We start from the raw sequence: 27,262 nt of genomic DNA, 5'->3' as shown, positions 1-27,262 counted from the left end.
ACATGAGTACCAGTCATGAACAAGTTAATTGGGACGCATGGGTGGCTCAGTTGGTTAAGCGTCTGCCTTCAGCTCAGGTCATGATCCTGGGGTCTTAGGATCGAGTCCTGCAACAGGCTCTTTGCTCAGCAGGGAGCCTGCTTCTCCCTCTCCCTCTGCTTGTGCTCTCTCTCTATGAAAAATAAATAAATAAAATCCAAAAAAAATTATTTAAAAAAATGAACAAGTTAATTGTGATGTTGTTAATGCTTTGTATATACAGAGTGCTTGGGGAGGGTTCAGCCTTTTCACTAGAATGTTGAGAAGGGTGCCATTAGGTCTAAAGTTTTCCTATGAGGCTTGGGTCCCTTTGCCTTGAGCAACTTGGCCAGCCAGCCAGCCATATCTCAAGTGATATCACTAGCCTTGGGAACTCCACGTACTGGGCCTGCCATCCAAGGCTTATTGCTACCAGGTCCCTCCCCACACTGAACACTGAAATACCCCTTTGTTTGTCAGGCCCCAGCTCCTAGCAGGCTGGAGGGGAAAGAGGTTTAAGGTCAGGGAGATGCTGGAATTTTAGAGCACCCCGGAAACCCCTGTAGATAACAGGAAGTCGACTGTGTTTTGCAAGCTAAAAAGGATAACAGATAAAGAAATTCACATGATTAATATGCCAAGAAGAAAGGACCGGGATGGCCAAAGAACACCTGACCTGCTTACAGGGACTTGGAATCTGGATTTCGAATCCCTGCTCAGTGACTCCACCAGTGAGGCCAAGCACATGATGAGAGGGCAGGTCAGGGCTAAGGCAAACCTCTGGGTGCCCCCTGTCCTCTACTCACCAAGTGGGTAGCCACCTCCTATCCCTGTGGGGCAGGGGGACAAGGAACAGGATAATGACTTCATTTCCTCCTGGCCTGAGCTTCCCCAGTGGAAAAAGTGGGCCGAGGAAAGTTTTCATTGAACTGGTAGCACTTTGGAAAATTATAGCCAATTCCCAGTAATCAGCACCAACAAGGGGCCAGCAGTAGGGTCTGCAATTAGATAAAGAAAAATAGTGATGTTTACAATTCAATTTGTTTTAAAACAACAGATTTACCTTTATAATTATGAACCAGTGCAGGTTCCTGCTAGAAGGAACTGGCCAGTGCTCCAGCCCTCCTGCTCAGAATAAGCCCTCCACCTGCACCCATAGCCCCGGGAATCCAGAGCTCTCCTCAGCCCTCAAGGCCTCCTTCAAATCCTACTTCCTCCCAGAGGCCTTGGAGTTCTTCAGTCTTTTCTCCTTCTTCCATACTCCCTCTAGCACTTTCGTTGCATTGAGTAGAGCCCCTTTCACAGTTAGCCATTTCTGTCTGTGATCTCCTCTCCCTGGAGAGCAGAAGCTCCCCGAAGGGAGGCCACAGCCTTTCCGCTGTGTTGTCCATCTCAGCAGCCCCCGGACCTAGCACGGTGCCTGACAGTGGGCTCCTGGCCCTTGCCTCATCTGTCCTTGCCCAGTGGAATGGGCTCACGGATTTGGAGGTTGGGGGATCTCTATGGTCTGGGAGATTCCGGATTCCCAGGACCCTGGGGGAAGCCCCTGCGGATAACAGGGAGTTGTCCTTCTTTTGCAAGCTAGAAAGGAGTATTTACCAGGCCTAATGATAGCTGATTTCGTCTTTCCAGGAGTGAGGAAGCCTCAAACCTAGCTGCATCGCCGTGAGACAGCGGAGCAACAAGGGGCCCCTTTGGCAGGAGGACGTGTTCTCCGGTCCCCATTCAGTCACTGGGCCCCCCAAGTGTGTGACCAGAGAGTTGAGGCTGGGGAGGAGAGGGAAAGGGAGGGGGAGGGCTGGGCGCGCCGCCCTCTTCCCTCCCGCTCCTCTTTTCTCTCGTGGTCCCCGCCGGCCTCCCTCTCGGGCTCTTTGTCTGTCGGTCGGTCTGTCTGTCGGCTTTCTCTCGCGCTGGCTCTCCGGAGCTCTGTTTCTGTCTCACTCTGTCTCTCTGTCTCTCTCCCTCCTCGGTTCACGTGACTGCCTGCTCTCAACGGCTCCGATCACCTCTTCCTGAGGCTGCACCTTTCGGTTGGTAACAGGAGACACTCGGGTGTTGGGGGCAGGATGGGTTTCCTTCCTCCGCTTTTTCCTCCTCGCCTTCTCCGGCAGCTCCGGCCGCTCCTCTCGGCTCGGCCTCTGGCCCTCCACCCCTCCAGCCGCTCCCAGCCCCCATAGTGCTCGCTCCCTCTCCCCTCCCCCCCCCCCCGCGCCGGGCCTCCCTCCTCCCCCGCTGCCAGCCCTCTTTGGGGAGGGGGCTTCGGCGCGGGGGACAGACAAAAGGGCCCCGGACAGACTCGGGGGCACCCTACTGCAGCTCCCCACCACGTGGCCCCCTCCCTCCGGGGACGGGTGCAGCTCCCCCTTCCTCTCTCCAGCCAAAGGTCCGGGGAGTTCGCCTCCCCCAACCCCCGCCCCCGCCCCCCCATCCTTTCCCGGCCTTGTTCGCGCCAATCGCTCCGCCGCGGGTGCTGAGCCTCCGGGCGTCTCGAATACCAAGGAATGCACCGGTCGCCGGTGGGGAAGACGCTCAGAGGACGGAGGCAGCTCTCTCGGTTCCCAGGCTGGGGAACGGGCAGGCTGAGCGGGTTGGGGAGGGGAAGGGGGGAGACTCGGGGCCCGCCGTCGAAAGGTTCCTGGTCTGTGGGGGTGACGAGGTCTGCAACCTAAGGGAGCTTGAGTTTCATGGAAGAGACAAACTCTTTGCAGTACAAACTCAATAAAAAAGGACGAATCTAAAAGTGTGATGAAAGTGCCATGCAAAAGCAGAGCTGGACCTACATCTTCGTGAACTTCGGGCAGAACTAGATCGTGTTTCCCTGCCCACCTTGCTCAGCACTTAGTACTTAGCCCAGCACTGCTGCTCCCCATCCTACCAACCCCCACCGCCAAAATTTGGAATTAAACGTGAACTCTCTCGTCCCACACCAGGGTAAAATTTTAAACAAAGGCCATTTAAGATGGATCAGACAAGACATTTTCAAAGCTGCCTCACTGTGAATGCACACTTAGCTAGTGGCAAGAGCCATGGTACTAGCCTGGCCCTAGATACCCTGAGTATGCATTTTAGACCCTATGGAGGAACAGTTGCCCTGAGCCCCCCATTTGACCACCTAAAACCATTTTAGTCAATAAAACTCAATGCCCTTGGGGGATATTGCCTGTGGCCAGAGCCACACCTGCTGCACTTTAGGCATATCCCAGGCCCACCCCAATAACATACTGCCCGAATGCTGGGAGAGGATGGGTGCCAGATGGAATCCCATCTTTCCAGGATTTTAGGGAGGGACTTGAGCTGAGAAATGCCCCAGGCTTGACTGGTACCAGTTTTATTGCTTGCAATAAAACCTAGTAAGAATGGTCACCACAGCTACAATTTACTGAGCACCTACAAAGTGCCAAGGACATAGTACGCATCATATTTAATCCCAATAACAGTCTCATGTGGTAGGCACTATAATTATCCCACTTTAACAGATAAAGAAACTAAGGCTCAGAGGAGGTAACTTGAAGAGGTCACACACCTGGTTAGGGGCAGAGCTGGGTTTGGAATCCAGGTCTGGCCGATGCACAAGTCCAGGCCCTAAACCACTACACTATCCCACCTCTTTCCCACAAGGAGTGATTCTAAAACTCTCCCAGAAGGAACAAGGACAATCACGCGCCAGGGCACAACCTCGCTGAAATTGGCTACTTACCAAAATGTGGGTCAACGGGGGCCCAAAGTCATCCTGCTGGCTTCGTAAATGCCACAGCCTCCCAAATAAAAGTCTAGAGCCTAGATTTCTAGCAGAATCCAAAGGACCTGTCCTATCTGACCATCCACACAGAAATCATCCCACTGTCTTTCTTGGGTAATGGTGAGATTTGCAGGATGCCAGGCCAAGAGTGAGCTTCTTGGAGGCAGTCTTATGGGGGGTGGGGGTGGGCTTGATAATGGACCCCCACTGCCCTACCCCCAGTCCTCCCTGGAGGGAGGACAAATAGGCCCATTGATTCGAAACTCTCCCAGAGGGCATTAGAGTAATGACTCTGGGCTGTGTGATGCCTACACCCCCGTTGACCTCCTGACTGACCCCTGCCCTGGGAGGTTCCAAAGGCCACAAATCTCTGTTGCTTGTGGGCCATGTGGTTTGTGGCTGTTTGTAGTTTTGGAAGGGAGGGGGAAACGACAGGGGTAGGGGACACTGCTTCTCACTGTGCTGGGCTTCCCGAGACAGAGATCTAGCAAGGGGCGGGCAGGGCCCCTTCCAAACCCTGCCAAGACACACTGCAACTACTGATATGGGCTCCATCATTTATTTTTGAAAGCAGCAGGGCTCTTGGCTCATTTGCATAAATGTTTGCACCGCCCGCTATATCTTGGTTCGGGAGAAGGGTACCAGGGCACAGAACATAATATACGTAACAGATTTGTAACTGGGCAGCTTGAGCCTGCTCCTGGCCAGGTGAACTAACCAGCCAGCCCAAGATGGCCCTTCACCTTCTGTGCCTACTTTTGAAAGCCCCTCTAGGTGCAGAATCCAGCACCAGCCATATGTAGCAATAGAAAGATCTTGTCCCTAAAGGGGTACTTCTAAGCCAGGTGTGCAAGTGGATGAGTATATAAGGAGCATTTTGACTTGAAAAGGGCCAGAGTCTGGACTCCTGATTTCTACTGTTCACTAAAGAAATACTTACTGAGTGTCTTCTATGTGCCGGGCACTTTACTAGGCACTGAGATAACATAATAAGTTTAAGACCCTGTCTCCATCATTGAAGTACTCCTAGTTGAGCATGGGTGACAGAAACATAATCAAACAACCCTGGCTTGGTGTGCCATCAGAGGGAGGATAAGAGAAGCCTGCTAAGGCAGCATTCATCTAGCAGTGGGAAGGAGTCTGGAGAGACTTGGTGGGGGGGGTGTGATTGCTTAAGGAGTCTTAAGCATTAACCCCCCCACCACCACCACCATCTCCAAGCTATGTTTTAACCTCTATTACTAACTCCCTGTGTGAGCTCAGCAAATGCTTAAGTTCTCTGGGCTGCCCCGGTTTCTTCATCTTCAAATGGGAGCCATATGGGGCGCCTGGGTGGCTCAGTTGGTTAAGCGACTGCCTTCGGCTCAGGTCATGATCCTGGAGTCCCTGGATCGAGTCCCGCATCGGGCTCCCTGCTCGGCAGGGAGTCTGCTTCTCCCTCTGACCCTACCCCCTCTCATGTGCTTGCTCTCTCTCATTCTCTCTCTCTCAAATAAATAAATTAAAAAAAAAAATGGGAGCCATAATTTGTGAAGTGGGCCCCTGTGTGTCCTGTGTGCCCTACTTCCCACCTTGCCTGGTCCTATATCAAACATCGACCCCCGAGGGAGATCATAAGGGCTTCCTCAAGATGCATGCAGACATCTGGCAGAGCTGGGGAGAATGGGGAATATCAAGAGGTGGTGGGAGCGGGAGATGCACCTTGCGCACAAGGGGTGCGGGCCCCAAAGGAAGGTGCGGGTAGAGGTGGGGATTAACCTCTATTCTGAGGCAACCATCTTTGTGTATCTAACCGTCTTTCCACAGCCCCTCTTCTCCCCCACCGTCTTGAAGCGGGAGCAGCTCTGGGGGAGGAAAGCGGGTTGTTGGGGAGAAGGCACCTCAGGAATAGCAGTCAGGTGTCGCCTGCTTCAGCCCCTTCAGCCCCTCCCGCCCCTTGCTGTCCATCTTGAGGACGGAGGCACTGAGGGATCGGTTGTCCGTCCCGACCTCCACCCTTCAATGACTGAGATCGCCTTAGTTTCTCTCTGGAGCCGAGCATTTGCCCGCACTTTTTCTTTTTTCTTTTTTTTTTTTTTAATCCCCAATGTGGCCCGTCTCTGGGATGGGGGTCACCAGTTCTGTTAAGTCTTCTCCCCGCTGAGCAGAGAAGGGCTTCCTTCTACTCATCCTCAACGACCCCCCTCAGGGCTTCGGGCGGGCGCGAGAGCTCGGGGCCGGCCGGGGCCGAGCCGGCTGCGCAGCCCCTCCAGGATTTCCTGCACTCCGCGCCGCGAGGTCTGCTCGAACTTCGGCCTCCGCCGAAGGCAACTCGGCTTCCCTTGAAAATGCAGAAACTCCCGGCCCACACCCCCGCCCCTCGGGCCGCCTCCTCCCCCTTCCCCCTCCGCCCCCGCCCCGGCGAAGGCTCCGCCCCGAGCCCTCGGCCTGGGGGCCTCCCTGCCACCTGCCCGCTGCCCATCCCACATGCAAAGCGTGACCGCCGGGGAAGGAAGCCGAGCGCGCGCCCACACCGGCCCTGCGCCGCGGCGACAGCGAGCTGCTCGCCTACTCCGTCCGTCTGCGCTTACCCAGCATGCACTTCCAGGCCCCGAGCTATCTCGGAGCTGCAGCCCCGGGGTCAGAGCGGCCGGAAGAAACAGGAAGTTTGGGACGGTCCTAGTCGTGGGGCCGGGAGTCCTAAACGGCAGGCCCTTAACTCCGCGCTGCCTCTCCCTTCCCCCGCCCCCTCCCTCTGGCGCACTTCCCTGGGGTCCGTTTCGGGGGCTGGCCTGAACTCCAAAAATCCAGATGTGTTTGGGGGTCATTCAAGGCACACTCCCAGGGTTCCCTTCGCCGTAGCATCTCCGGGCTTTATGGATCGAGGGGTGGGAGGGGGGAGGGAGTGCTCCCTTCCTGGTGGGGTGGTAGGCCCCGAGGGTGGTTCGCCTTCTGCCCGTGGAGAGGGAGAAAGACGCTAGACTGGGTGGCGGTGGAGGGCTGGAACTTAGCCTCCCACGGCCATCTCTTGGGCAGGTAGGGCGGAGGGTGGAACCTGGTGCTGAGTCCAGAGTTACTGTCTTCCCTCCCTCTGCTAGATAGCTTCGCTCTAATCTGCCCTCCACACTAAGGCTGTCCCATTATCCTCAGCAACCATCTCATTAACGGGCACTGCTGTTCACCAGGGGCACCGGGCAAGGGAGAGGGGATGCCTAATGCGACCCATTCCGGGGGCAGAAAACGCAAAGGGCATGCCCTGTTGGAGGTGATCTCCTTCCTCTCTGCACACCCCTTTGGCCAGGCAGGAAGGACTGAATTCTCAGTTCTCTTGGCCTCCCTCTCGGTCTCCATCTCCACGCCAAAATGAGCTACACCAGTGCCACGGGCAACCTCAGCTAGCCCCACTTGAGCCTCTCTTGGCCTGTAGCGGAGAGGGGTATAGGTCAGGGTGGATCCCAGTGGGCCATGTGGATCTTAGTATGCCACTGGCCAATCCTTTTCAGGTGCTGAAGACATCTTCCTAGATTTCCTGAGAGAAGGGGGGTGAGGAGAACAGGATGAATAGTTTGGAAGTAGGAAGGTGAAGGTAAAAACTCACTAGCTGGGGAGTGCTTGTGAGACTGTCCCAGACAGTTTCACCCCCAGGCCGAATTAAGTAGTCTTTCTACTATGCTCCCATAGCCTAGTAGGATTTATACCTCTATTATCGCATTATATTGTAATTATTTGTTTCCATGTTTCTCCCCCTTGCTAGACGGTGAGCTCCTGGAGGGCAGAAACTATACCTTATTTATCTCTGCAGCTCCCTGCACAGATCCTAGCTCACAAAAGGACTGTTGAATAAATGAACTAGAAATGGAAGAGATTCAATTTGATGACCTCCAGGATCTCATTCAGCTCTAATATTCTGTGATGCAATTTAAACATGCATCCAGAGATGCACTGGCACATGTGTAAGACACACAAACAGAGCAAAGAGACAAACACCATCATGCCACAGTCCGGGTGTCAGTGTGAGACCACTCCTTGGAAAGTGAACAGATGTTACATGATGCCAAGTAACTGGCCTTTTGAAAATTGAATCTCCAAACCTAAACATCTAAAGTGTCGACAGCCAACATCACAACTGGTTCGGCTGATATTTTTTTTTCCCCACTGCCCTGACTTTTTAAGCAGCCATAGCCCTACGTGTAGAAAACAGCGAACATTCGGGCTGAGAGGGCCCTCTGAGATGCTCTGGTACAACACTCTTCATTTTACAGATGACAAGGTCCAAAGTCACGCAGCAGCAGAAATGTGAGTCCCGCCTTCTCACCACTTGGAGCATGCATATGTATGACACATGTGTGTGTGCAGACAACTGCCTGCATCTGCACAAGTGGCTGCTGACATGCATAGACGTGGGTGCATCCTCGCAACACGTGCCGCCACTGCGCCCAGGCACACCCTCCCCCAACATCCACCTAGCAAATGAGGACGGCCCCACCCCCCATGTGGCTGCTGATCTGGGAAGGGAGGGCAGGGGTCACCCTGGGCCTGGGCAGCCCTTCCCAGCGCGAGAAAGGGACGCCGAAGCCTACAGGTTTGCAGCTGTCATGTAATGTGCTCCGCTCGCCCAGCGCCCCTCGGCTCCCCTCCGTCTGCAGAGGGCGAGGAGAGGAGACATTCCGGGCTCATTCCAGCGAGCCGTGTGCACACTGCAGGCGTGGTATGTAAGTCAGCGGCGCGCTTCCCCGGGCTGCCTTACACTTCGAGGGCTGACAGGCAGCCCCCTCCCCCCAAACAAAACTCGTTACCCACCGCTGGCCTCTCTTCACAGGGGCACGATTAAGGCTTTTTCTCCACCTTCGCCTGCCCGCCTTTCCCTGGGGGGGATCTCCTCTCTCAGACCCACCTCTAGCTGGAAGCCGATGCAGACTTAACCCCCCACCCGCCTCTGGCAGCCCCATTACAACGTGCTCCTTTAACACTCTTGTGGATAGTTTGCACCCTAGTTGTTGGTGCCTACTCATTTTCCCCCATCAGGGTCCTCCCTCCCACCTCCACCCCACTTAACGGGTGCTTTATAGAGTGCTTTATAGCTTTCACAGCGCTTTCCCATATGTGTCTGACTTTATCGCTACCACAAGCTTGTAAGTCGAGTATTAGTACCTTCATTTCACACACCCGGAGACTGAAGCTCAGAGAAGATAAGCAAGCTGCCCAAGGTCACACAGCTAATACCCCGATCTCCATCTTTGACTACAGAGTGCACACTTTACCCACTCGCCACTCTAGTGCCCAGTTGATGTCCGGCTCGCCAAAGGGAGAGAGCCGCCTTTCTACTTCTTTTGGACCTCCAGGCTACCTGCTGTAGGACTGGCTCTGTACACAATGGGCATTCCAAGGCCTGGGTAGACAGACTGATGATACAAACAGCAAATCCTGGGATCTCCAGGAAGGGAAAGGCATTTGCCAGCTCTGGTGGTGTGTACCACCAGGGTCTTTTCAGCAGCCCCCACCCCTAATGTCTTCTGTCTGTCCTCACTTGCTCAGAGAGAGCAGTGCCAAAGCCAGAGTGGAGATCATCCCTATGGGCGTAGACCCTAGCTCTCCCCTCCCCCTCTCCTTTGGGGCCTTGGAGAGTTCAGATCTCATGAATAAAGCTAATATTGGAACTGGTCGTATACCAGTCGGAGAGGGACTGTTCTCTGGATCCTTCTTTGCAGGGACGTATTGTGCCAATAGAATGCCCCGAGGCCCCGTCCCTTTCGTGCAGCCTGGCTCGAACCGAGGGCACCCCCTCCCTTTATGAGTCTCAGCTGATTTCCCTTGAGAGCCGCCCTGCTCCGCAGCCCCCCCACCACCAATCGGACTCCCTCACTGTACCTGGGCCCCGCCCCGACTGTCCTCAGGGGCGGGGCCAGCCCTAGGGCAGGCTGGGGCAGGAAGTGGTTGCAATTACACACTCCCGACCCCGCACTGGCTGCCTCGCCTGAGCGACGGTGCTAAGTCGGCTGGCCCCAGACGTCAGGCAGGGTAGGGGCTGGAAGAGGGCTCAGCCAGGGGCTCCTGGGCCAGAATGAAGCTCCTTCCCCTGATGGAAGGGAGTTTCCAAGGCTGGGGGAGGCTGGAAGCCTCAACTCTCTGCCGGTCACAACCAGGGATAAAGGGAGGGGGTCGTGGGTCTTCCTCCCCAGCCCAGCATGGCAGCCACTCAGCACCACCATCTCTTTTTAACCTGGCCACTAGCTAAAAGCAGCTTTCCCCTGCTGTTTGGCCCCTGCGTTTTGCGATTGTCAGGACAGCCCTGACCCCTCCTACCAAGGAGGACAGGCTTTGATCTTCTGCTGCAAACCACCAGAGCACAGTGGCTTTATACCCCCTATTACTCCCTAGTTTCTCAGACATTCCCATGTGGGGCCAGCACTGGGCTAGGTGGAAGGTGGGACTGGTGTGGCCATCGCTATGGGCTAAGTACCTTGTAGAGAGAGGGATAGAGAGTTGGAGAATGTTTGGCTGGGGTGGCTTGAGAACTCTCTGGAGTGGCCTTTCTGAAAGCATCTTTAGCTCAGAAAATCGTGGCTACTACGTTAGAAGAATGAGGTAGAAGGGGGCTCAGTGAAGAGACTGGAGGAATGAAGAAGATAGTGAAGTACGGGAGGTAACGGGGATGAATGAAATAGGTTTTTTTTTTTTTTTTTTTTTAAAGGGGTCTACAAACCCAGTGGATACAATGGGGGCTCCTCTTTGCCCTTCACTAGGATCTTCTCTTGCAAGCCCAGGTTCCTTTGGTATGTCTGCACCCCGCAAAGCCTGCACTTAGCGGCTGCCTCCCCAGCTTTAAAGCCCCATTTCACAACCTACTAAAAGCTTCATGGCACACTCCTTTCCTTTTCCATTGAAACTCTCCCCTTCTCCGGGGCCTGCCTAATCTGCTGAGGTGGGTTGGTGCTCACTTTGGGGCTGCCCAAAAAGGAAAGTCTTCCCTCCCCATGGTACTGATTCTTGCAGAAGCTTGGGGGGGGGGGGCTACTGATCAGCAGCCTTTTCCCTGGGGTTCCAGCTTCCCAGGAGTCTGGGAAGTCATAGGCAACTTCCACAGACAGCACATCAAGAGAAAGAGGGAAGAGAGAAAGAAAAAAGTGCAAAAAATCAAACCGGGGGCAGGACTCTTAGCCCTGCCTTTGTCTTGCTTCACTCACAGATGGAAATCACAATCAGAAGATTGTCTTTGGGGTTTTGTTGTTGTTGTTGTTTTAAAGATTCTATATATTTATTTGACAGAGAGAGAGCACAAGCAGGGGGAGCGGCAGGCAGAGGGAGAGGGAGAAGCAGGCCCCGCACTGAGCAGAGAGCCCTGGCCCCCTGCAGGACTCAATCGAATCCTAGGACCCCAGGATCATGACCTGAGCCTAGGACTCCAGGATCATGACCTGAGCTGAAGGCAGAAGCTCAGCCGCTCAACCAACTGAGCTAGCCAGGCACACCCAGAAGACTGTCTTTGAATATGACATGATGACAGGACACAGGATCAAATAAAAGAATAGGAATGGAAGTGTTTTGTAAACTATTAAGTTCTATACAGATATGAGGGATTACCATTATTATTACTATGCATTACAAATTTTCATTTTGCTCCCATGGATCTGGTTTATTCAATGCTCTTCTTAATAGAGGTACGTGACACAGACAGGTTAGCCTTGGGGCGTTTGAGGCCCTGAGTGAAGCATCGTGAGTGCAAGCAGCTTGTGTGTGTGTGTGTGTGTGTGTGTGAGAGAGAGAGAGAGAGAGAGAGAGAGAGAGAAATAGAGGGAGTGATTAGGTGGAACCCCTTCCCTCAACATTTGTTCCCTGGCAAAATGGGCTATAATGAACAAGAAGAGACTTGAAGGGGGAGACCTCACGAATCGTATGGCCAGAGAGGTCTAGGAGACAAGTCTTGTTTGTCTCTGTACCCTCAATAGCCGGAACAAGCTGGGGGAAGGAGCTCAAGCATCCAATGTCTGTGCATTTAATGACTGATGGAAGGAAATGAGGGAGGGGTGCTCCAAGCCTTCTGCCTCCTTTTCTGCCACTACAGTTCTGATCACGTGCATCTCAGCTCCTTTCAGCTGCAGGAGTCCTGTCCCACCAGCCCAGTCCCCCAAGTGCTGGTACATCCTTGCAAGTCTGTCGCAGCAAGTCACCATACCCCTGATGTCTCTGCCACAATAAGAAGGCTGGTGTTCAGAGGCCCAGCACACAGCCAAGGCCACTCACACCACACATGTCATTACTATTTGATTCTTCACAAGGCCTTCCAGACTCTTGCAAAGCCTCGGGACCATTCTGAACATCAATCAACCAAAAAACGGGGTCATGGATGCGGAAGCACTTTGTGACCAGCAAAACCCCATGCGAATGTAAGGGATTATTGCACTGTATTGCAAAAAGAACATTCTGATTCTCTGACAGTTGTGGTTATTTGGATTTTGGCAAACAGGAGTTTACTGCATTATAAAATGTGTGTGTTGGGCAGGGGATGTCTGTGCATGTTTGTGTTCAGTGCTAAGACCCACAGATACAAAGCTACCTGGCCAAATGGCACAAAGAGTCATTTAGATCATGCAAAGCCAGTATGGTTAAGTTAACAAGAATTCCCTGGCTCTCTATCTTTTTCGGTGTGCTTTCATATAGGTGCTCTCATCAGATTCTCCCTACAACACTATGCCACTGTTAAGTACCTCTGACTTGAGTTCAGTAGAATAAAGCACACAGTGAGCTCAGAGGAATCTGCTTTTGAGACTTGTAGGCTCTGAGAACTTTGCCTGGGAGAAATTTTCAGGCAGAGAAAAACATGGTCTGTGTAGGTCCTGGCAGGGCACTCCAGACACATGCCAACCTCGCTCCATTCTCTGGCCCCACAGAGCAGCTCTACAATGCTTCCATAATGACCTCCAGACCAAGAAGAAGGTTCTCTTTCAGTCATTCAATCAACATACATGTTTTGAGTGCTTTCTCATCTGTGCCAGGACTTCTGTTAGGCCCTGGGGCTAGAAAAATGAAGAAGCCTTCATCGCTCACCATCCCTCTCTCAGCTCTCAAGCAGCATGTTTTGTGGCATCTTTTCCCCTTCAAGACTGTCCTTGATGTTCATTTTATTCTGCTGAGTGAATCCAGGGCTAATGGTTTTGAATCTAGTCTGGTTGTTCAGTCTCTGATGGGGCAACGAAGGATCCCTTTGGAGAGAGAGGTGCTCAGAACATCAAATGGGGCTCTTGGACATGGAGCACAGGTGTTACAAACTCCAGAAGAGAGAGCCTTTTTTTTTGTCCACACACTTGAAAAGTCAGGAGAAAAATTATGCGATCAGTGTTGTGTTGGAATAGCATTCTCACCTCAGGTTCTGTCAGAGCAGATGCTTTGGATCTGGAAGGTCTCTCCAGTAAGTCCAACTTAGGCTGTCACCTTTTGGGGGTCAGTTAAAGGGCTGTCTTATTGGTCCTCAGTATATGGCCATGTGTATCCTTGGTGGGAGAACTCTGGTTAGTTAACTAGAACATTCAGGCAGAATGACTTCCTAGATTTTGGAATTTTCTAGTTTAGTGAAGGGTAACCTCCAGCTCCTTTCTCGTTTAGCTTCTTGGTGTGGAAAATCTTTCTAACGTGCATGAGCCCATTTTCTAAATTGTTAGTAGAGTCCACTGAGCAACTTGATGGAACCTCTCTTTGTTGACTAGGCATCTTACAGGGATTTGTCATCAGTGGATCCCACATCAGGGTCTCCAAACCCATAAAAGCCTGGGAGAGAGTCTCTGACTTATGTCTGTATTTCATAAAGTCTAGAGAAACATAACCGCATGATGCTGCAGAGGTTAACTATAACATCAAGTGTTGTTGGCTTTAGCTGGAATTGAATGACCTCAGTGTGACTATCTTGGGATGATCAGAAGTTTTGATATAGCTTTATTTGTATCTGATACATGTTTATTTTTTTACTTTTTAAAAGTTTTTCATTTATTTAAGTAATCTCTGTACCCAATGTGGGGCTTGAACTCATGACCCTGAGATCAAGAGCCCCACGCCCTTCTGACAGAGCCAGCCAGGTACCCCATATCTGATACATTTTTAAATGGCAAATTATTACTTGAAAATACATCCTGTTTAAGTAGGTAAGTATTTTGAACACACAGGGTTAAGAGCCCAGACTCTGGAGCCAGACAGTCTGGATTCAGATCCTAACTTTAAAACTTATTAGCTAGGAATGGATAAACAAACTGTGGTATATCCATACAATGGACTAGTATTCAGCCATAAAAAGGAATGAAGTGCTGATACATGTTACAATGTGGATGAACCTCAAAAACATTATGCTGGGGTGCCTGGCTGGCTCAATCGATAGAGCATGTGACACTTGATCTCAGGGTCATGAGTTCAAGTTCTGTGTTGGGCATGGAGCCTACTTTAAAAAAATATGCTAAATGAAAGAAGCCAAAAACAAAAAGCCATAGATCATACGATTTCACTCAAATGAAATATCCAGAATAGGTAAATCCATAGAAATAGAAAGCAGATAGGAGGTTGCCAGAGGCTGGGGGTAGGGAGGAAAGAGGAGCAACCGCTTAACAGGTATGAAGTTTTATTTTGGGGTGATGAAAACATTTTGGAACTACTTAGAGGTGGTGATTGCACCCAGTTGTGAATGTACTAAATGACAGTGAATCTTATACTTTAAAATGGTAGTTTTTAATTTATATTATGTCAGTGAATCTGACCTCAATTAAAAAAAACTTAGTCGCTGGACAACTTTGGGCAAGTTACTGAACCTCTGTGTACCTCAATTTCTTCATCCGTAAAAGGGGGAAATAATAGTACTTAGCTTATGAGATTGTTATGAGTATTAAATGCATTACATTTGTAAAATCCTCAGAACAGTGTCTGGTACATACTAAGCAATGTATAATTGTGTTTAATGGGATCCATGAGGGGAAAGACATAATCAGACCCTTGGTAGTAACAAATTTGGGGACCTCTGGTAAAGATGAAAGTGGAAAAGTGCTCCATGTATTTCAGTGTGTAGTCCAAGAGACCTCTGGTTTCTAATTCTCAGTAGACATTGGAAATTCAGAGTATGAGGCACCACCCCAGACCTATTCAGGAAGACCCTGGGTGGGAGGGTGCCTTGGAATTTGAATTTTAACATGCTCCTCCCAGTGATTATTATGTATATTAAAGTTTGAGAAAATTTGGTGTGAGACTTTAGGTTGAATGTATGTGGAAGGCGGAATGTTGTTCTCTGGATTTAAAAAAAAATCAAAATCCCAGGTCGCAACTTATTTTTTGATCATCTTGTGACTTTCTTCCCAATTCTTCCTCTAAAGCCCCTAGGACAATTCTTCCTCTAGAGCCCCTTCCAGTTTAATGAGCAAGAACAGACACACAAGAATACATATAGGGGCGCCTGGGTGGCTCAGTCGTTAAGCGTCTGCCTTCGGCTCAGGTCATGATCCCAGGGTCCTGGGATCGAGCCCCACATCGGGCTCCCTGCTCAGCAGGGAAGCCTGCTTCTCCCTCTCCCACTCCCCCTGTGTTCCCTCTCGCTGTGTCTCTCTCTGTCAAATAAATAAATAAAATCTTTAAAAAAAAAAAAAAAAAAGAATACATATAAACACACACACCCGAAATAAGAATGGTATATTTACCAAGTTATCTATAGCAGCAAAACTATGTGCTTCCTCCATTCGGCGAATGTTGGAAGTGCTATGCTGGGCTGTGTGGAGGACACAGTAAAACGTGGCCCTTGCCTTCCAGGTGCTGACAAGTTCTAAGAGACAAGATGGCTACTGAAAAGGCTGGGCATCATGTGAGTGGGGGATTTGAGAAGTGGTGTATATGTAGGGAATGGGGGTGTGGGAAACTGCATGCTGGGCAGTACTTGAGGGGACCCATGCCCCCATTGAACGCCTACTGTCAATCAGTCTCCAAGTATTCATGGAGTGCTGTTTGCTCAAACACTGCCAGGCATTGTGGGGGATGCTGCTTTCTATGGCAAAGTGCCTGCCCTCAGATGGGGAGGTAGAACTAAGTCACAAAGCATAGAAAATCACTAAGTGCTAAGCAGTACTTACCTACGGGGCCAAGAATTCAGAGGCAAAAGCATTCAGAGACAGCTCAGTGGAAGTGGGGCTTGAAGGATTTGGCCAGAGGGAAAGGAACTCAAGTGTGGGCACGTGGATAGGAGTGAGCATAGAGATGTGTTAATTCAGTAGGGTATCTCGGTCCCATGCCAACATCCCTGAGCCTACATAGAATCACCATCACAGCCAGAGGAAGTGGAATTGGGTGAGCACCCACTGAATGTGGGCCACTGAACTGGGTGCTAGTCTCAATATTCTTTAGCCTCTTTGGGGGAAGAGATAATAGTTTTGCTGAAAGGTCTTGCTAAATTTTATTCCATTCCCCTTGCCAAAAATCCACCTTTCTTTTTCTTTATGTTTAGGTTGTGCTTTTATCCCCAGGCTTGAATTAAGCAGGTGCTCCCAAGTTCTGAACTCTAAAAACTCCTCATGCTTGGGGCGCCTGGCTGGCTCAGTTGGTAGAGTGTGAGACTCTTGATCTCAGGGTGGTGAGTTCGAGCCCCACGTTGGGCATGGAGCCTACTTAAAATAAAAATTAAAAAATGGGGGCCGCCTGGGTGGCTCAGTCAGTTACGCATCTGCCTTCGGCTCAGGTCATGATCTCAGGGTCCTGGGATCGAGTCCTGCAATCGGGCTCCCTGCTCTGCAGGGAAGCCTGCTTCTCCCTCTGCCTGCTGCTCCCCCTTCTTCTGTACTCTCTCTCTCTCTGTCAAATAAAGACAATCTTTAAAAATAAATAAATAAAAAGTAGAAACTCCTCATGCTTAAAAAAAGAACAACTACTATGGGGTATCTACTAGGTGCCAAGCACTGTTCTAAGTGCTTAACGTCTGAGAACTCATTTGATCTTTATAACATTTTCAGGAAGTATTTATTAGCACCCATTTTATAACAGAAAACTGAGGCTCAAACAGAAATTAAAGGTCTAAGGTGATATTGCTAGGAAGTGGCAGAGCTAGGATTCAAACCATGTCTGTCTAACTTCAGAGACTGTGTGTAGGCACTAAATGGGAAGAGAAAGACTAAAGGAGGCTAAAACTTAAAACTGAGTCTTCAATGGGCAAGAAGGGAAGCCAGGTCTGGGCCTCAGTCTCCCCACTATGAAATAAGGGATTAGATTAGATCATCCATTCGGGGCGCCTGGGTGGCTCAGTTGGTTAAGCAACTGCCTTCGGCTCAGGTCATGATTCTGGAGTCCCGGGATCGAGTCCCACATCGGGCTCCCTGCTCAGCAGGGGGTCTGCTTCTCCCTCTGACCCTTCCCCTCTCGTGCTCTCTGTCTCCCATTCTCTCTCTCAGATAAATAAATGGAATCTTTAAAAAAAAAAAAAAAGAAGAGTATTAAAAAAAAAAAGATTAGATCATCCATTCATTCATTCACTTAACAAATACTTGTAGAAGGCCTACTCCATGCCATGGTAGGGGATGTTGGGGGGAGAGAAAGGAGGCTGTAATACACAATTGAGAAATACTGGGTCCCTTCATCCAAGGAAGTGGAAATCTAGTTGGAGAGACAGATAGGCAGAGTGTAGAAGTGCTTAATAGAGGGCCAAGCTCCGTATGGTGGGGGAAACCCCGAGGAGAAGTTAACTTCCATGGGGAGGGAGTGGGGGTCAGGGAAAGTGGCATGAAAGAACCAGCTTGAGTAATGGTTGAGTGGGATTTCAACAAGCCCAGAAGGGCATAGAAAATGCTGAAGGAGCAGTCCAGAAAGTGCTTGTCCTGTCCAAGGAATGGTGAGAGGGCTGGTTTGGTGAGAACAGAGGCTTTGTGAGGGACATGGATGGGAAGGAGGCTGGAGCAAGATCAGGGAGGGCCGTGGAAGCTAGGTGAAGGCTTATGGAGTTGATTTTGTTGCCAATGGGCAGCCAACGCCAGTTTTTGGGAGGGCAGATGATTTCTTAGTTTCTTCCATCTCTAACACTGTCTGTTTGATTAAAAACCTTATTAAGAGTCTTAGGGAGGCAGGGAGGCTTGACCTTGAGAGGCCTCTGGAGTGATTTTAGCCCCCTTCCTCATTTTCCCCCCTTTGGCTATAAAATCCAGAAAGGCTGTTAGTTGTTTACAGAGTTTAGTTTAACCAGACATGCTGTCTCCCCATCTAGACCCAGGGCTCTTAGAGGGCAGAGAACAGGCCTTCCTCAGCATGCAGTGGGCTGTTGGAATGCGTCTCCAGCAGCAACCTGCTGCAGTAGGGTTCATGCATTTGAGATATATGAAGAGCCAACAGGGGCGATGAATTCTCCCCCACGGCCCCTCCCAGGGCACGAAGGGAAACGCTATAGAGCACATAGTGTATGTAACTCATGGTCAGCCCTGCTTCACTCTTTCTTTCCTGAATTTGCAGGGTGCTTTCTGTACCCTTCACTCCCCTAGTCTGCTTTCAACTGCAGTGGCTTAAAATGAGCCCTTTGACAGTCCTAAGACTCTGAGTTCCAGCTCTGACTTCACCTTCAAATGACCGGGGGGTGGGGGGTGGGGTGGGGGGTGTGTGGGGGGGTGGGCAGGGGATGAAGGGATGACCAGAAGCTTCATATTCACTTCCTTCTGACACTCCAGCGATCTAAGCCACTGAAATTGTTGTCATTGTTGTTGTTGTCGCTGTCACAGGACTGGACTGTTTTACCAGAGACACAAGGAAGCCCTCTGATTTCAGAACAAAGCAGAGAATTGGAGCAATTATCCTATGAATTAAGTCAGAGGTTGGTGTGAGGCCTAAATTACCCCCACGAACCCCAAATGCCCTATTTTGTCTGGTTGGCTCCAGGAGGGCAGAGCCCAGGCCCATGTCACCCCTAGGTCTCTGTGCAAAGGAGGCTGGTGATGCCGGGGCTGATAATAGTAAAAACTTGCATGAGTCCAGTAGTTTACGGTGCACAAAATTCTTTCCCATCCACTATCTCATTTGATGCTCAGGGGTGTGCTTGTGAAAGAGGGAGGACAGGTGCATTGATTCCCATATTTTGGAGTTGGGAGGAAGACCCAAAACACAGTCCCTGGCATTGGGCGGGCCCTACTCAAATGTTAGGGCTTGCTTGAGGTCCCACTGCTAGCCATCGACAGGACAGAACTAGGATCTGGTTCTTAGAACTCTCCAAACAATCCTCTTTCCATCACACCAAGCTGACTCTCCGAGAGTCCAGGCCCAGGCCAGTAGCTGTTATTGATGGAAGAAACAATTATTTAAAAATCTGCATGAAAAGGAACATTTTGGCATTAAATGGAGGTGCTATACCATGTTGAAAAGAACTCTGGATGTGGGGTCAGGATTACTGGGGTTGAGTCCTGGTTCAGGAACTCACTAGCCATGTGACCTTGAGCAAGCCACTCATAGATGCATATAGACTCAGTTTCCTCAATTACAAAATCGAGGGTTGGAGTGAGAAAACAAATGAAAGAACACAAGTGAAAGGGCTTTGTAGACATCCTGAGATTGTACAAAGGTATTATTACTATTATTATTATGTTGTGGTTCTAGCCTCAAATAAAATAATCATTAATCTTTACTCTTTTCAAGGTTTCCCACAGCTCTCCCCACCCTGCTCCTTGATTTCCCATCACCTCCTGTAGGGCAGGAAGCATGGCCCCCAACAGGAAGGGCTCAGAGAAGCTAGAGCTTCAGCCAGGAAATAACCATCTTGCCCCAATCTTCATTTCGCCAGATAAATGATGCAGCCAAACGGTGAGATAGAGATGAGTGGGGAACAGAGGTGTCCAGAATCCATTTCAGCCTCAAACCAAAGAGCAAAGTAGCCCCAAGGCCTAAGGCCCTTAAGAGAAGTGGAAATTTAGTAATTACCAGATGAATTAAAATCAGTGAAGACAGCCAATTTAAATCAAAGCAGAATTGCTGGGGCCTGCATTATCAGGCCCAATGGAGGTGATCCCTCACACCTTAGTAATGCCTGTAGAATTCGTATGTTGATTAGTCTAAAGGAATCATTTCAAATTTTCACTTTCCCTTTGTGCAACTTAGGCCAAACATTTTTTAAAGTGTGTGTGTGGGGGGGGGGGGGATGCACAGGAGGGTGGGAATGGCCAAGTAAGACAGCTAGTGAATAAGTTCCCAAAGCAAAGTGGCAAGTGTTTGGTCCCCATTGCTGGCGGTAGATTTTGAGGCTGGTGAGGACAAGCCAGAGGGGTCATAGAACAGCAGGCCTTAGACAACAGCAAAGCCCCTGCTACCTCAGTGGCTTACCCTCCTCTGCAATACTCCTCCTTTAAACCAGGTGAGGGAGACATACCAGGCAAGTCTCACCTGCCATCTCTAAAGTCCTTCCAACTGAGAGAAGACACCCCATAGCTTAGAGATGGAAACTCTCTGGGCCTGGGACAAAGGAAAGGGGCAGGGAGGAGGAGGAGGAAGACATTAATCCGTCAGGGCTTCCTTCTAGTCCAAATGACCCTCTAGCTTCCTTAGTATAGATAAATATATAATAAATAATATCAATATATCTGCACATAAAGATTTTTTTTGCAAATTCCTGCTATTCATTTCACATTCCGTGTTTACAAAGCCCTGAACCCTCCAGGAACTGCCGGGCACCTCCCCTAATACCCTCTAGGCTGAGGCGATGCCTTTGAAGTCCCAACCGCGGGCTCAGGGTTGGAGCTGCTAAGAAACACCCTAAGACTGAAAGCAAGTCTGCCGGCAGCTTCAGCTCCTTCGCAAGCTGCTCTCCTCCTCGGAGTTAATGTAAAGTCATCAGAGTTCCAATGTGGTCCGCAGGCTTCTCAGCCCTTCAGTCTTGGGGATGGCGGGATGGCCTGGGATGTAAACACATATGAGGATTTATTCCTTTGGCCAGGCGGGGAGTCGTTAGGGTAAAGGGTAAGGGTCAAGGGGGCTCGGTTTGGTGACTGAGGAGCCTTGGAGGGGGGGTTGGTGGGGGGGGGTGGGCAGAAGCCGAGTTTTCCTCGAGCCAGGTTTTCGGCCCCCAAATCGTGCAGGCTTTCCCCCTTTACAGACCTTTCGTTTCCCTCCTCCTCCCTCAGGCCTCTCGCTCCAGGCACCCCCCCCCAAAAGGTGCCTCCACGCCCAGGCCAGGGGCTGTCCTTTGAAGTCGGCCCAAGGGGTTTGCAGCACGCAAGGTTGCCACGAAGGGTGGGCCGCCCTGGAGACGCAAGGCGAGGCAGCGAGCCCCGGCATTTTCCCTTCCCCAGCACCTGTCCCACTTCGGCGCCGGGGCTGGGGCTGCGCCCGCGGGCGGCCTCGGTGCCCGAGCGCCAGAGCCTTGCACCGAGGTCGCCCGGGTTAGGGAAGTGGGGGGCCAGGGAAGGGGCGGGGCGTCCGGCGGGGGCGCCCCCCCCGCATGCAAGACCCCACGCACCCCCCCCATACACGGAGGCTAAACGGAGATAGAGAGTCACACATAAAGCACGAGCGAAAACGCTCGCTCTCCGACCCCGAGCGGCGTTGCTCGCCCCCCCCTTCCTGGAGCCGGGGGCTGGCGGGGGAAGGTGGCTCCGTTCTTCCCCCGTGGCCAGTGCGGGGTCTGCGGCTGCCCGGAGAGGTTCCGGCTTCCCCGGTGCTGGCAGGGGGAGCCCCGAGAACTGCAGGCCCGCCCCCCCTTCCTCCTCCTCCTTCCCCTCCTCCCCCACGTGTCCTCCCGGAGCCCAGCGGCCTGATCCCAGCACCCCCCGCCACCTCCCTCCTCCTCTCGCTTCGCCCGCTTCCCCGGCGGCGTGGAGAAGAGCAAAGTTGCGACAGCGGCCGGGGGGCTCTGCCCAGGTGAAGGGGGCGCCGTGGGGGGTGGGGGATGGCGCGGCCCTGCGGCGGGGGCGGAGGGAAGATAAAGAAACTTGCTTTCCGCGGCCCCCACCCCTCGCGGGTTCGGATCTTGCGTGGACCGAGCCCTCGTGGCGAGACGCGGCAACGCCGCTGGGACCGAGGCCGGCACCGGGACCCAGACCCGGACCGCGCGCCTGGGCCGGCTCGGCGGGCGCAGGCAGCGGGCCAGGCCGGCACCCAGGCAAGGGCGGGGTAGGTGGCCATACACCGGACCGAACCGGAGACTCCGGTGGCCTGGGCGCGGGCCGAACCCGGACCGGGCCGAGTTGGGCGGCGAAGTAGGACGTGGATTCGGGGGCGGGGCGCGGCGGGAGGGGGAAACCAGGCCCCGCCGGACTGGCCTGGGCGTGGGGGCGGGGGGCGAGTTCGGGGCACTTGCTGGGCTCGGGACCGAGCGGTAGGGCGGGGCGGCGCTAGGGGCTGGGCCGGACCCGCGGGGAGAGGGCGAAGGGGGGAGCCGGGGGTGGAGTAGGGGCGTGGAGTTGCGAGCGGGGTCTGGCCTCGGCCGGGGGCGAAGGTAGATCGGCGGGGCCGCCAGCGGAGGGAGGGAGGCCCGCGGCAGCGCGGCGGCAGCGAAGGCCAGCTTCCGCGGAGTTTGTGCCCGGGCTTCCCGGGCTCGGGCCGCCTCACGCGCACAAATGGGGCTAGGGGACTGACTGGTAAGCAACTGCGAGTGTTAGACGGTGTTCGGCGGCGATTCCGGGAAAAGCAAGGAAAGACACCGTCTGCAATTATGCCGCACCCCCCACCCACCTCTTAGCATCTGGATTTTGCTCTCAGGGGGCCGCGGACCCTCCCCGCCACAACCCTTTCACTCTCCTGCGCTCCCACCGCCTCCCCCCTTCCTAGGCCATCTGACTCTCCTAGGGGTATGTGTTTGGGGGTGGACGACGGCGTGGGGTGGGGGGGGGCGGCGGTATACTCTCCCTCCCGCGGCAGCAGCCTAGTTCGTATCTTATTCCTACATGTAGCGTCGCTTCGAGTCTTGTGGACATTGGGGTTTAGATAACCTACCCCCACCCCACCCCCTCAAGCGATTTGATGGCTTTTAAGGAAAGGGAGGAATCCCTGGATTTCCACGCCTAGAACGAGGTTTGAGGATTGAGATTCACCCCCAGCTCACTTCCACTACCAACCCCTTTCCTTGTAAGCCATTTCCACGGGGATCCGAACTTTGGGGGGCGGTATTAATGTGCTTCTCTATCTCTACACAGGGTCGGCGTGGCCAAGGACGGCTAGTCTCTGAGGGAAAGTAGCCACCAGTCCAACTCGGGTCACTCCCACTATTCCTTCGGTGAGGGGGGCAACGCTGAGGAGATAATGGTGGGTAGGGACCCAGTATAAAGGAGGGGGCTGGGTAGTCGCCCCTGGAGGGACTCCGTTTCTTGTAAGGTAGGGAGAAGCGAGCCCAGGCTTCAGGGGAGGGGTTCTGGGAGGGACATGGGGGGTGGCGATGACGGGGGGGAGGGAAAAAGGGGGGAGTCACACCCTGCCAGCAAGGGGAGCTTCCCTCAGGCCCCTGGGAGAAGGGGACTGAATGTGTCTGTTCTGTGCTGCCCGGCAGGGGAGATCTGGGGTCTCTGGATTTGCACACTGGATCGGGCACCAGTGGCCTGAGAAAGTCAGGTCGGGGCATATGGTGGAGAGCCTTGGAGGAGAGAGACAGAAACCCCTGGCCTTGGCGCCCTGATCTTTTCCCTTCCTCAGTCTTCCCGTTCGAGGGGCATTGAGGGCTGGGGGCGTGGGGCTCTTGCAGCCCCTAGGATTGAGCGCCTCCGCCTCTCCTGGGAGTCTAGCTTTTTGCCCGGCTTGCTGCAGCCGCTGCTGCTGCCTCCCTCTCCGGAATCCGCTTGGTCCTCGCAGCGATCCCCTCCTCCTCCCCTCCCCTCCCAGTGTCACCGGGGCTGCTTGGCTCTGCCCCCTTCGCCGCCGCTTGCTCCCTGCTTTCGTCCCTCCCTCTCTTGCTCGCTCCCTCCCTTCGCCTCCACCTCCCCATTCCTCCCCCCTCGGCAGGTGGCATTCTGGGAGTTGTAGTCCCGTGGAGCGGCGGCTAGCGCCGCCCGCGAACCCCGCCGGACTCCACTTCCCGTCGAGCCCTGCGACCGGCACCCACTCCACCAGGCTTCGCTCGCACACACAGACACACACACACACCGCTCTCCCCCTCACTCTTTCGCTTGCCGCGGCTGCTGCCAGTGTGTGGCTCTGTCTCTCCTCCGCTTTGCCGAGCCCTCCCTTCTTCCTCTCAGTTCCTAGAGTCCGACCGCCGCCGCCGCCGAGAGAGAGGAGAAGGAGGTCGGTGGCGATAAGGGGCGGAGGGGGGGCATCAGATCGGGGCAGTATTAGGCGGGTGGCGGCTCAGAGTGGGTAAGAGGGAGCCCGGGTGGCGGCCTGAGCCTCCCCGCGGAGCCGACCCGGGAACAGGTGCGTCTTTTTTTTCTCTCCCCCAACCCCTCCACCCCTTTTGACTCCCCGGCTTTCTCGTATCCCCCCCACCCGCTTCTTTCTATCTTAAGCCTTTTCCCAACCCTGTCCCTTCTTCGCCCAGCGGCCGCTCTGCTTGCCCCCCGGGGGCGCCGTCCTCTTCGTGTCCCCGGACGTAGCGCTCCCTGGAGCTCGCTCTGTTCTCGCCCCTCCCTTCGGGACAGCTCCCCTCCACTTCCCACCTTCGTACCCCATCCCTGCCCTACCCTACCCCCTCCTCACCCCCTTCTCCCTTAGCCAGGTGAGACTTGTTCGCCACGATCTGAGAGTCTTCTTCCTGGCTGGGCGGGGGTCTCCATGGAAACGGGGGTCGGGTTGATCCTGGGGGGGAACCATTGGAATTACCCCACTCCTCAGAAAGGGAGGTGGAGGCTATGGTCTTGTTAACTACCTGGCCCTAACACCCCCCACCCCCCATCCAAGGATCCAGTGATCCGAAGGGAGGCTGGCCAGGAGGGCAGGGCGAGAAAGGGCTTGTTTTTTGGGGGGGGGGTGGCTGTCCGTGATGAAGTCTTGAAGAGACCTGGAGAAAATACCCTCCAACCTCAGAGGGGAGGTGCGACGGTTGCTCTTCAGGGCTGCTTTCTCCCCGGTGTTGGGGTGCGGGAACCGTAGGGTAAGGGGTACCCCTAGGTGGCGGCGGGGCCTGGGTTCGGGAGTGGGAGTGCTGTGATGGGGGCAGGGGCAATTATCCGAGTCCCTGGAAAAAAGGCGGGGGATGACTTCGGAGCGCCCTGGCTCCGCTGCCCTCGCTCTAGGGGCGGGGGCCGCCGGGCCGGGCGCGGCGGGGAGGGGGCTTAAATTGAAGGAGGATGAGATGGGGGCAATTCATACTAGCCCCGGCAAGCCAGGGGGAGATCCGGCGTGCAAGCTCTCCACCCGCTCCGCGCCAGGCCTGGAAGCAAGGGGTCTGAGAGCGAAGCCGAGGGGTGGAAGGAGGGAGGCTCCGGTTACGGGGCCGGGTTTCGGGATCAGGGGCAATCCCCCAGCCCTTGAAGGAGGGAGAGGGATGGCCGCGAACCCCAGGGCTCCCCCACCCCGGGTCCTAAGGGGCGTGAGGAACAGACAGCAGGCCCAGCGGAGCTGGATTCGAGCGGATCGCGGCTGGGGAGTGGGGGGGCTTAGTGGTGGGCTTCGGGGGGAGCAGTCCGGCGGCGGGGCGGGCGGGCGGGGCGTGGGGCTCCGGCGGGCGGCGGGGCGGGGCCGGGGCGGCGCTGCTGCCGCCGCCGCCGCTGCCGCCGCCGCTGCTGCTCCTGCTGGGGCCGCCGCAGCCGTTGCTGCCGCCGCCGCCGCCGCTTCTGGGCGGGGAACGGAGGCCAAAGGGAGTCCCGTGCCGGGGCAGAGGGCGCAGGCGGTGCGTGGTGGGGAGGGGGCCGTCCTGGGGGCGGGAGCAGGCGGGGGGTGGAGCCCCCGACGGGGGGCGGTACGAGCCCGGACGACGACGACGAAGAGCCCCGGGGGCCGGGTGCATGGAGGACGAGGTGCTGGGAGAAGGAAGGGGGGGTGGGTCCCGCGACGGGCCTCGTGGGCTTGGCTCCTCGAGGTTCTGCTTTGGGACAGAGCCCTGCAGGGGCGCCCAGAGGCCCGGGAAGGGACAGGGAGGTGAATTGGACTGTGAGGGGGGCCCTCCTCGCCGGGGTCCCGCCGAGGGGAAGGCTGGGCCGGAGGGACGTCCGGGGTAGGGCTGGGAGGAGCCGACCGCACCTCGGCTGGGGATTTCGTGTTATGGAGGGGCGGGAGAATGTTGTAGGGAAAGATGTGGTCGAGGGGAAAGGCGAGAGGGAAACACAGTGCAAGCCCGGGAGGCCAACAGCCCAGGCCAGTGGAGGTGCCCTTCTATTCCGCCCGCACCTTCCCCCTCTCCCAGTGCAAGCACTATGTTTCTGTTTTATTGTTTTGAAATTTTCAGTGTTGATTGTAGGAAGCTGTCGATGTCGTGATACTTACTCATTCTTGGTGTCTCCTAGAGTAGACAGTAAGGACAGGCGTCGCTTGGCGAGGATGCATCTAGCCCAGGGTTTAGGGGCTCTTTACGCGAGAGTGGGAAGGGGGCCTGCTAACTTCGTGCCACAGCTGAATACTCAAGGCAGTTTGGAGGTCGTCCCGGTGGCACAGAGGTGGAGTACAATTGCAAAAATCTTTGGTAAGGCTTCTGGGGGTGCAGTTGTAGGTTAGTGTTACTCTGGTTGGCCTGGCTCTTTCAACTTAGAAGGCTATTTCTCAAAGTCACGCTGCTGAGACGCTGGGGAAATGAACAGGGGGAAGCGTTTGGTGTTGGAAGCAGATTAGGTTTATAATAAAATCCCAAGGTTGGAAGGGATTTTAAAGGTCATCTCGTTCTCTGTTTACCTGACCTGTCCTTGAATGTTGGGATAGAGGGAGCTTTATTTTGGGGGAGATGGAGCAGGGTTTAGGGGTACTCAAATTGGATGGCGATGTCACCATGTGGTACTGAAGAGGACAGTACGTAGGAAAGAAATTTGGAGGATTCCACTGGGGATTAAATGGGATAACCCAATCCCAAGAATCGAAGCAAAAGTTTGGGGGAGGAACCTGTAAAATTTTGATGGAGAGGCAAAGTTAGTAAGAAGGACTGGGGGAGCTAGGAGGAGCAGGGGACTTGGTGACTCAAGAGAATCTGAAGGTTGATAGAGTTTAAGAGGGACATAGTCGTTTTGAGTAAGCCATGTGGCTATTGTTACCAGACTCATCTTTTGATAAGGCAACTGGGGCCGCTGCCTTTGGGATAGATGGTGAGGACAAGAGGCACAGGCCATCAGGCACAGAGCCTTACTCAACTTGACTTTCAGCGGGCTGACCCTGTTACCAGCTATGCAGCAAGGGTAGGGTTCTTTCTGTCCTGGCTCTGAGAGTCATTGATGGAGGAAGGGGTTAAGGAGGACTGTTTCTTTAGAATAAGCCATAAGGAAAAGACAGCAAATTGTTGGGATAGGGCAGAGGAAAGCTAAGTCCCTGGCAAGTTCTTTTGTTGGAGTCTGGATTGGGCAGAGTGGAGGGGAGTTCCAGAGGAAATGGTGGCGGCACCAAGGGAACTCAGAGATCTGGCTGTTTTGATTGCCCAGAGCTGGTAGGGCATAGACTCCCAGTGGCCTAGACTTTTGGGAAGCAAAAGGGTTTCCTCCAGGGGTCTGT

The 27,262-nt window shown here is 53.8% G+C and overlaps 1 protein-coding gene and 1 non-coding gene across 7 annotated transcripts in view; both read left to right on the top strand.

The window, feature by feature from the left end:
• The first annotated feature begins 16,274 nt into the window (after positions 1-16,274).
• On the top strand, positions 16,275-16,347 carry TRNAK-CUU (transfer RNA lysine (anticodon CUU)). Its single transcript has one exon. It is a non-coding gene; the product is annotated as a tRNA-Lys (tRNA).
• A 5,113-nt stretch (positions 16,348-21,460) lies between these two features.
• BCORL1 (BCL6 corepressor like 1) overlaps positions 21,461-27,262 on the top strand; it is a 61,403-nt gene continuing 55,601 nt past the window's right edge. For 2 of the 6 annotated variants that reach the window (XM_078064975.1, XM_078064972.1), the window contains exon 1: positions 23,752-23,920. The gene's annotated coding sequence lies outside the window, so the exon portion shown is untranslated. Of the gene's footprint in view, positions 21,566-22,197; positions 22,285-22,839; positions 22,920-23,751; positions 23,921-27,262 lie in introns of those variants that run through there. The other 4 variants (XM_078064976.1, XM_036077723.2, XM_078064974.1 and 1 more) reach the window with 3 other exon arrangements.

Source organism: Halichoerus grypus, chromosome X (genome assembly GCF_964656455.1).
Source record: "Halichoerus grypus chromosome X, mHalGry1.hap1.1, whole genome shotgun sequence".
NCBI classification, from domain to species: Eukaryota; Metazoa; Chordata; class Mammalia; order Carnivora; family Phocidae; genus Halichoerus; species Halichoerus grypus.
The sequence above is the reverse complement of the archived record's forward strand: the minus strand, read 5'-3'. Positions and strand labels throughout refer to the sequence as shown.